This window comes from Tiliqua scincoides, chromosome 1 (genome assembly GCF_035046505.1).
Source record: "Tiliqua scincoides isolate rTilSci1 chromosome 1, rTilSci1.hap2, whole genome shotgun sequence".
Taxonomy (NCBI): Eukaryota; Metazoa; Chordata; class Lepidosauria; order Squamata; family Scincidae; genus Tiliqua; species Tiliqua scincoides.
The window spans coordinates 164419123-164430080 of NC_089821.1; the positions used below are offsets into that span (position 1 = coordinate 164419123).

A 10958-nucleotide genomic window follows, 5' to 3' on the forward strand; every position below is an offset into this window, starting at 1 on the left:
TCTACACAAGCAGTTGCTTACTGTGCTGTCATTGAAAAGGGAGGCTACTCTGCAATGCAGATCTTTAACGTGGATGAAACAGCTGTGATTTAGAAACAAATGCAAACACAATCACACATTTCTCAGGAGAATAAATGGCACCTGGCTTCAAGGCCTCTAAGGGTCAAATGGGCGATGGTCGGATCCCAAAGGATCTCCTCTATGGAGAACTTGTGCAGGGAAAGTGCCCTACGGGTAGACCACAGCTGCGCTACACGGATATCTGCAAGAGGGATCTGAAAGCCTTAGGAATGAACCTCAACAGGTGGGAAACCTTGGCCTCTGAGCGTTCTACTCAGAAGCAGGCTGTGCAGCATGGCCTTTCCCAGACACTTTGTCAACAGACTGAGGCAAAGAGCCAAAGAAGGAAGGCCCATAGCCAGGGAGACAGACCAGGGACACACTATACTTGCTCCCAGTGTGGAAGGGATTGTCACTCCTGAATCAGCCTTTTCAGCCACACTAGACGCTGTGTCAGAACCACCTTTCAGAGCGCGATACCATTAGTCTTTCGAGACTGAAGGTTGCCAACAAAATGGCACCTGGCTTCAAGGCCTCTAAGGGTCAGTTGCTGTTCAGGGGCAGTTCTGCAGGGGACTGCAAGTCAGTGGTGGACCTCCCATTAAGTATGATGGGGCAAATGCCCCAGGCGTGAGCCTTTAGGACCCCACAGAAGCCTTTTTGAGGCTCATGACAGGGTCGAAAATGGTGCTTCCAGAAAAATGGAAGCACAGTTTAAAACCTAAGGGAAACCTCAGGAAGCTCCCCCAAGGCAGCCTACGGTCGTGCGATGCTCCATGAGCCTCAGGTGAGTGGGGGGGGATTTGCATGTGGGGGGCACCATCATCCCACAAGGGGGGTGCCAATTTGGACCTTTGCCCTGGGGTGCAAGGCTGGGGAGATCCTCCACTGCTGCAAGTTGAATTCAGCACTTGCCTATCACTTTGTAAACCCCCATGTTGTCAAAGGGTATCATCTGGAATAGTTTTGGAATAGTCCAGATTTCGAATGTCCAGATAAGGAGTAACCTACTTGTATTAAAAATCTTTTATCAGTTCATTTCTTTGTTACCATGAAGGGGTAGGTTACTGGTCACATTATCGGCAAGTATCTCATATCTAAGCTCAAACAATGAGTTGTGTCATACTGCAAAGGAGAGAATCTGCCCTTTAAGATATTACTACGAGTGGATAATACCCCTGGCCATCCCAGCTCCATTCAAGATCTTTGCAGAAACATCAGTTTATCTCCCCCAAAACACCACTTTTCTCATCCAGCCAATGGATCAGAGTGTGTTTAGACTGTTTAAGGCTTGTCAAGAATAGGTTTGATGAGTCTTAAAGATTCTGGAAGTCTTTTAATATCAGAGACTATGTCATGCTTGTCAGTGAAGCATGTAAGGCAGTCAGTCATTTGTGTATGGATGGGGTTTGGAGAAAGCTGTATCTTTTGTGTGATTCTCAAAGCTTCAGTGTAGAAAGTGACCTATCTGTGCACAGAAAGAACATTGTGAACGTGGCCAAGAAAGTGGATCTTGATGAAGTAGAGCAATGGTTCCCAAACTTTTAAGCACCAGAACCCACCTTTTAAAACCACACTCTATTGGGACTCTAGGTTTACCAGACTATAAAAAAGGAGATCTAGAAAGAAATATTTTATTTATTAATTATTATTATAACGATCAGAAAAAAGACCCTCAAACTTTATATCAACATATTTACACATGCTGGCAAACTCCAAGAGCTCAGCCCCTTGCAGGACGGTTAGTAGCTACAGTATCTGATTTTTCAGTAGCCTCAGCAATTCAGTAGCCTCAATAGCTTGAGGCAATTATCTATCTTTCCATCACCCCACCAGTGGGTCCCGACCCACAGTTTGGGAACCACTGAAGTAGCGTTAGTAGATGTGGAGGAATTATTGACTTGCACAAAGACGAGGTTATGCTCCAAGATCTGCTTGAGCTTGAGAAGCAGAAGGAATGTGAGGGGGAGGAGAGCAAAGAGGAGGTCAGTGTTGTGCGAATGCTGACAGCTAAGTGGTTGATAGCAGCATTCAACTTGAGAGTGCTTTGGCTATCTTAGATGAGGATGATCCCAGATGCAGTGCATGTCACCCATCTCCTGTTTGAGAAGCACCGAGAGAAGCAAAAGCCACTGCATGTTGTCTTTATTGACCTTGAAAAGGTGTTTGATCATGTGCCACATGTCATCTGTTACGAGCTGCATACCCAAGGAATGCCAGAAGAACTTGTTTGATGGGTGAAGCTCTATACAAGAACCCAAAGAGTCATGTGCAGGCTATCGCTGGAACGTCAAAAGACTTCTGCATTACTGTCGGCATCCACCAAGGCTCGGCGCACTCTCCACTGCTGTTCATCACAGCGATGGACGTCATCACCCGCGATTTGCAAAAGCTGGCGCCATGGACACTTCTCTATGCAGATGACATTCTTCTCGCGTTTGACAATCAGGCGGACCTTGAGCAGCAAGTACAAGCTTGGAGTGACCATCTTACAGTGTTTGGCCTCCACCTCAACATCAAGAAGACGATAGACACCAATGAGCTCGGGACAATCTGCATATATGGCATCAACCTGCCATGTGCTGAGACGTTTGGAGACCCTGGCTCGACGATTGCAGCTTTTGGCAGCCTGAGTCATGAGACCACTGTGTGTGTAAACACAGTATGGACAAAGTGGTGCACAATGACCGCTGTCCTTTGTGACAGGAAGATCAGTGACCACCTCAAGTCAAAGATCTACTGGACGGTCATCCGGCTGGTTGCAATCTACGGAGCTGAATGCTGGCTGGCGACAAGAGAAACCGAACGTTGCCTCACTGACATGGAGACAAAGATGCTGTGTTGGATCAGTGGTATCGCTTGTTTTGACCACGTGCACAATGACAACATCCAGCAGCGGTATGGTGTCGCTCCAATCGCCAACAAGTTGAGAGAAGCCTCGCTTAATAATAATAATAATAATAATAATAATATAACTAGCTGGTCATTGGATTACTCCTCTGACTTTATTCAAGGCGGTTTACATAGGCAGGCGTTTCTAAACCCCTCAAGGGGATTTTTACAATCATAGAGGTTATTTCTTTCAAGAACCAACATTTCAGAATGGATCTTCCTGGTTTGGTCTCACTTCTGGCCTCCAGTTCTCCCACGCAGGCTGACAAGTAGCTCCATCTCTTACATGGAGGGCAGCCAAGATGCTTCTTGCTCTCACTAAGAGCAGGTGGAATCACTCAGCTGGGCTTGTCAGCTGCTTCAAGGTCTCCCATTCTCAGCCGTTCAGGGAGCTGCTGGTGTCCTCGAACTGGCGACCTTCTGATGTTATCTTTGGGCTAACAGAGGCTTTACCCTCTAGATCAGACATCCTGCCCCAATGGTTCAATGGTATGGCCACGTTCTGCACGCCGACAGTGATACCCTGGTGCAGAAGGGCCTTTGAGGTCAATGGCAAACGAACGAAGGGCTGACCAAAGCAGCACTGGCTTGACATGCTGCACGGTGACATGAAAACCACCCGCCTACACCCAGACCAAGTCCACAACTGAGCGAAATAGGGACTCCAATCCAAAATAGCGGACTCTGCCACCACATGGGACAAACACTAAAGAAGAAGAAAAAGATGACGATGATCCCAATACTAAAAATAGCTCCAGACGTGCACTCAGTGTTACCAAGGGATCTTGCAGGGGAAAAATACTACACAAAAGACACTGCTTTCCTACTTCTCCAAAACCTACATTTCACAGAGCAAGGGCTCATGGACTGATCCCCTAACCCATGCCAAACTCGGTTTCCTGTGGGAAAACTAGTTTTCATTTACAGGTGGAGCCTGTTTATCTGCAGATCTGGTTGAATGCAGGTTCCCTGGACTCATGTTGGACCAGACTTGGCCCCAACTGAGCCCTCTGAAGGGGACCGGAACTGCGCTTATGAGGCCAAAAATCTGAGGTCTGAAAACAGATCCCCTGTGGATACCGAGGCCCCACTTGTACATGTTTTTGACATATGCATGATTTTGCAGAAACCTACCACCCTGCATAAATTGAGAACTGCCTGAATATTTTTGTGCTTGCTTTTGTATTAGAGACAAGATGGATCCATTCCAATCACTTCACACACACACACCTGCTACCTGTGTTCTTTTACTACCAGAATTTTTCACTTTGGGGGGGGGGACTGGGACAAACTGAATGAGTATGCATTAAATGTGAAGATCTTATGTAGGTTTGTATCCTGTTCTCTATGTATAATTTCTGCCATATCTGAAGTATATATTCACTTATCTAAGAGAGGGTAGTTTGATGTGTTTCTCCCTCTTCCCACTTACTTTCAACTTTTTTTGAGCTCTCATCTGGTCTTTAAATCAAATCAAGCACATTAAGGGATAGTTACCTCAGGATAAATGATCATGTAAACAAGCTCTTAGATGTGAATCGACTGATTAAATCCAGTAAAGACAGACGATTCGCTAAAAGTAATTACACTGATTTACTCCTTTAATGAACATTCAAAACTTCACTTGAAACTCTCTGATATTGGACAGTAAGCAGGAAATTGTTGGTGCTGAGTTTTGCCTTCTGCCCACTAGAGTCTCTTCTGTAAGGTCTTAGAATTTGTATATACAGATTAGGTGGGAAGCACTTCTTGATATAATTTTCCTGCCTTTGGAGCAGTAGAATTCCTGATAACTCCATTCCTGTACTTTAGGAGAGAAGTTATACCAAGAATCTGATCCTGTACCAATACTGTTGTGCCCTGAGAAGGCCGCCCTCACATTTCCTAGCATCTGGGCACCAAGTATTGTCCCACTTACCTGGTAGTGCACCCACCAGCCACTGCTTCCATTGGACCTTCTCCAGGATTCAAAAGGGAACAGGAAGCAGATGAGGAAGTGTGGAGGAGAGGAAATAGTGGGCTATAACATCTCTGAGAATTCATTTTTCCCACATATTTACCTTTGTCAACACATGTGTATGTATTATTTTCCTTAGTGTTTTACTGCAGTAGTTAAGAACATGAGCCAAGAGTCAGGAAATCTTTGTTTCAAATATCAGGCATGAATTCACTAGCTGACTTTAGGAAAGTCACTGTTCTGTCAGTGTCAGAAATACCTTGCCCCCGTAACGGCACACTCAGATTTTTCAGTGCCAGATCAGATTTATAGCCAAAGATGGAGGTTTGGGGTACTTACATAATTCCAGAGGTTTGCAGATGTTTGGAGCTTTTGAAAACAAAACTCCAAAAGGGGGCAGTCCCTCCCAATACTTTGCTACTGGAGAAGTCTAAGTGTTAAAGATAGTCTGGATTCCTAGAGAGGCTTCACATTGCTTGGAGCACTCACTTCCTGCCCTGAAACAGATGGGGCCAGGCAAGAGAAGGACTTCTGTTTTCACTATGAATAGCACACTGCACCGGATGAGCATGGGAAATTGACTATGTGGAGGAGTGGCTGATTATGTGGAAACAGATTGGAAAGACTGAGAGAAGAGCTAGGAAGACTAGAAACACAGCAAGTGCTGCAGCACAGGGTGATTTGGGACATGTTCCGTGGAGTCCAGTGGGGTTTACTCTCATGTAAAAAATTGGGGGGGGGGGAGGCCACCTTGAGCTCCCAAAAGGGAGGAAAGGTGAGATATAAACTCATATTAGTTTGCTAGGTCTCTCCCTGCTCAAATAGCTCATAAAGGTAATTAACAGAACATTTATGATTTTAAAAAATATGTGGCACTTTGTTTTCTCTGCCTAAGCACACTGAAAAAAAAAACCCTATCAATCCTAATTGCATCAGTCCAGGATAATGCTTCATCATCCGATCAACTCCATTAAATGATTCAGTCCATGTTTTGGATCTACAGTATGAAAGCAGATCCTTCCAGTAGATATGCAGGGATTTAGCTTGAATCGGTCTCTGATAATAAATCACTTCTGCCTTTCTGCAATCCCAGTACGGTGGTATTCCCTGAAATCAAATTGAAAGCTCTCATATCATCCATTGCCAGGTATAATAGCCTGCAGTAAAGGGCACCCACTCTCTTCAGTTTCTTTCCTTCTCCATATCAGGAAAAGAGTCATCCACACTGCACACTACTGGTAGATAAGTCTGTAACGAGCACGGCGAGATAGAAGCTTTGCTCACAGATGAAAAGCTGCAAATATTAGCAGCTCAGGAACACTCCCCGGAAGGGGAAGGAATTGTGAACAAGCTCAGTCTTCCTTAATGGAGCAATATGCTGCAAAAGCAGTCTGCAAAGACCCATAAGGGCCAAGAGTGGGTGAGAAAAAAGACATAATGGATTATGATTGCTTTCTCATCTCTGATCACAGCAAGCAGCAAACTAAGGCTGTATTAAGTTTGTTGACCAAGACATAGTGGAATTATTACAAAGGGGTAGTGCTAAGAAAGTGACTGGCAATTAGAAATTCATTCAGACTTGTGGAATTCTTCCTAGGGAAGTGGTTGAAAGATTCGTAAAGGGCAAGTTGATTTGTGGTTTGAAATGTGATTAATAGCATGAAATCAGACTTCGGGTCTGATGTCTCATTGGTAATAAAGGAAGGAAAGCAGACCTGGTGAAACAAAGGGATGGAATAGAACAAAAGGATTCTTGTGAAGGTTTTGAGTAACTGGAGACTAATTTCTGGTTCACATGACCCTGAGAGAACTACTCCATATCAAAAGATGTCATTTTCATCCTAGCCAAGCCTTGTATGGGTTCAGTGGGAAGTATGTGCTCATACAACTGTTATCGGGAATAACCATGGAGAAGCAAGAAAACGCTATGGGAAGGAAAGCAAAAAAAAAGAGGAAACAGAACATTTCAATGTTCACCTATTTGGAGAGAACAGACCTACTAAATTTCACTGATTCTAAGATGCACATTTTTTTTCATATTGTAACATCTCTGAAGTGGGGGTACATCTTACATTCAATGGTAATATCTATTATATCTATCTACGTATATTATATATATCAGTCAGTATTTGAAGTGAAACTGAGGGCACAATCCTAACTCCTTATGTCAGTGCTTTCCAGCACTGGCATTGTGGTGCCAATGGGACATGTGCTGCATCCTGCAGTTGGGTGTCACTCATGGAGGCCTCCTCAAAAGGCCTCGGAGTTGCATTGCCCTTATATCAGTGCTGGAAAGCGCTGACTTAAGTGATTAGGATTGCACCCTAAGTTCTCCAGAAAAGTAAATGCTGATGAAGCATATTGACCAGTTTATGATGGTAATATATTGGATACATGCTATTTTTATTAGCATGCATGCACAAAAATGTCTAATAGTTAGAGCTGCAATGGTGTCGCTAGGGGGGGTGAGGGCTGCACTGAGTGACATGCACGGGGGCGGTGACATGCTTTAGTGACCAAAATCACTAAAATCATGATTTGTAGGAATAATACCATCATGTTAAATACCATTCAATGCATAATTTACAGCAGAGCACAATAAAAAAAAAAGGGGAGCGAAATATCGCCATTCTTTAAAAAGTTATGTCCAAAGTACAAGGAAAAAAAAATGTAGCTGTCTTATGTAACAAAAAGTATATTTTCTTACTTCAAAATGGACCAATGAAACTGATTGTTAGAAGAGCCAATGAGATGTTATTATGCCACAGCATGGATTTGTGGACACCAATAAGGTGTTAGTAAGGTGACACGGGGGGGGGAATGACACCACTAGTGGCCAAAATCGCGATTTGTAGGAATAACACCATCATGTTATATGCCATTCGATTCATAATTTATAGCAGAATGCAATAAAAAACCACATTGAAACATCTGTGTTCTATTGAAAGGTATAGCCAAAAATCCAGCGGTGTGGGCATCACCATGCCACTGTACGGCCAACTAGGCTAGGCCGAAGCCTAGGGCCCCGCAGAGTCTAGGGGCCTGTCATTATTATTATTATTTTTTTGCTGAGGCACTGTTGCCTGCACCCTAGGGATCCAGTGGTTAAAGGCAGTTTGCACTGCATTGTAGCAATATGTATACATATATATTCATATACTCTCATAAGCACACTTTATTTATTTATTTAAATAAATATAAATTTATTTAAACTATATTTATATATATATTTAATATATATTTATTAAATAAATATAATAAATATATATATATATATATATATATATAAACTAAATAAATATATATATAAATAAATATATATATAAACTAAATAAATATATATATAAATAAATATATATATAAACTAAATAAATATATATATAAATAAATATATATATAAATAAATATATATAGTTTAATGCTATATTGTTTACCGGTTCCTTTTTACATACTCAGAATGAAGGGCACCCAAATCTGCCACACCTCCTGCCACCTGCTGCTCCATGTGAGCTGCATCATCTCCTTCATGGATGGGCTGGTCCTGGCCAAATTTGTGTTGTGTTCAGCAGGCATTTCAATTTTGCACTGTTTTTGTTTTGTTTTTGAGGGGGTTGCTTGCCTCGGTGCAACATGAAAACAGCTGTTCTAATCCTTGGAGACTGCCTGCCTGCCACTCTAAAATGGTAAGAAAAGCAGTTTTGAAACCATTTAAAGGGACACTTTTTAAAAACATTTTTTAACACAGATTTGACTATTCCTATTTGACAGGAATGGAACCCCCATGGATGCCAAAGGCACACTGTATTTTCTTTCTTTCTTTCTTTCTTTCTTTCTTTCTTTCTTTCTTTCTTTCTTTCTTTCTTTCTTTCTTTCTTTCTTTCTTTCTTTCTTTCTTTCTTTCTTTCTTTCTTTCTTTCTTTCTTTCTTTCTTTCTTTCTTTCTTTCTTTCTTTCTTTCTTTCTTTCTTTCTTTCTTTCTTTCTTTCTTTCTTTCTTTCTTTCTTTCTTTCTTTCTTTCTTTCTTTCTAAAACTCTGTATGATCAAGAACCCGTCTTTCCGAAGCTGTGAAAGTTTTGCCCAAGTGTCCACTGTATGCAATGTAAATGTTTTCAGGAACAAAATTTATTTTATTGCTTCATGCTCTCAGTTTCTGTGTGATAACAGAGTACAGATAATGATTTCTGTAATTATAAGTGGACTCACTATAGGGTGCAAAGATGGGAGCAAGTGTTCTTAGACCCCCAAAGCAATATTAGCTCAAATGTCAACAATTTAAAATCTGCTACTGCAATCCTCCCACCCCCAAAATGCTCCGGTCCCCAGACCACCTAACCTACTCTGGCAAAGGTTCTGCAGCCCGTCACTGCTGGTTCAGAGCTTCCCAGCTCCTGCACTTTTACTAGTGGGCTGCAGAACAATGGAGTGACTTTGGCACCAGTGGCCCTGGCTTTATGCTACAGCCACCAGCATAACGCCCAGATGGGTAGTTAGTTATGTAAAATATCATGTTGTCTGTACATTCTGTATATTTGGTATTTGAAGGTAGAAAATAAGGTCGTGGTTTGGGCAGCTAGTAGTTTATTATGCATGCCACTGGATGCTCCCTCTGCCTGGATGGATGCTGAAAAACAACTTTTGCAGTCTCATTGCAGCTTTTGCAGTCTCAACCTGGGATGCAGCCTGACCAGCCCACACCTTTTAAAACAGCACACCAGCAGCTTTTAGGATATTGGTGTGACCATCACCCAAGTAATATGCTTCTTATTTATTGTTGGTTTTATGCTTGCTACTTTGGATGGTCCACCAAGACACGATAAAACATTTTTAAAGAAATAATGGGCTGGTTATGAAATATTGTTTTTAAAGCAAAGTATCTGTCAGTGGAAACAAGCCAGAATAATTGTTTTAAATAGGGAGATAGAAAATGAAATATATATCTGTTCACTTGAATATTTACTTACTGGTATACTTCCCTCCAAAAGCTAATAACAGCTCCAGAGACACGATTTTCATTGGGATCACAATGCAGTGGGCAAAGATTAAACACCTGTCTGAGTGCAGTGTGGTCCCAATCTTAGTCAGACCCCCTCCTAACTGTAATTCTGAATAAAAATGTAACACAGAGCCAAACCTGCATGTTCAACATAATGTGTTTTGTTCCTTAAAAGGAAGGCGTTTTGCAGATTTAACTCATCATCATCTAAATACGTTTACTTAGAAGTAAGGCTCTCTGATTTCACTGGAACAATCCCATGTAAATCTGCCTTTATGTAAAGGCCATGTAAATCATGGCCTTTATTAGACTGCATTCCATGCAAAAAGATCTCCAATTGTTGCAAGGTATGCTGGAACACAGAAGCAATGGCTACTTTTCTCTTTGAAAATATGAAAGCCAGCAGTTATTCCTATGCCTCTGGTGCTAATTCTGTAGACTGTAGCATTAATTTATTAGGATTTGATCTAGTACTCCTTGATGAGGTTTCAACTTTTGTGTTAAACTCATCGTTCTAAATTCATGGCCCACTTCTGCTATTATGTACTTGGCTTCCTTTTATGTCCAATCTCCTTTTTAAACCCAGTCTTTCATGATGTCCTGTATTATTTATTTTTGCTGGTGTAATATCTGTAGTTGGATGACATGCTCTCTTTCAAGGACTCTTACGGCTGATAAATCATTATGTCGTTTTGAACCGCCGAAAGTGTCCGATCATCCCTTTGCAGCAAAGCCTTGGGTAAGCATGATGGTGCTTAATTACAAAAACAAGCCTATAAAAATTCAAAGGTTATCTAGTTTAACAGGATGCTGATGAGACAACAACACAAAGCAGGGGGAAAGACCATTAAACCTCCCTTCATTTAGGGAGTTTTTATTCCTAATGAACTGCAAGCGATGATGAGAAAGAAGTACTGTCAGTCTGTCCTTTTTTTAGCAATGTGATCTATGTTGCCCGATACATGGAAATGAATCTTCTTTTTTTTTATTTGGCAAGAAGAGATGAGAGCAAAACTAGACAGATGCTCTTCTCTTCACTACATGCTATATGGATTT

The 10958-nt window shown here is 41.8% G+C and overlaps 1 pseudogene; it reads left to right on the forward strand.

The window, feature by feature from the left end:
* The first annotated feature begins 2126 nt into the window (after nt 1-2126).
* Nucleotides 2127-3602, forward strand: LOC136646164 (uncharacterized; annotated as a pseudogene).
* The last annotated feature ends 7356 nt before the right edge of the window (nt 3603-10958 follow it).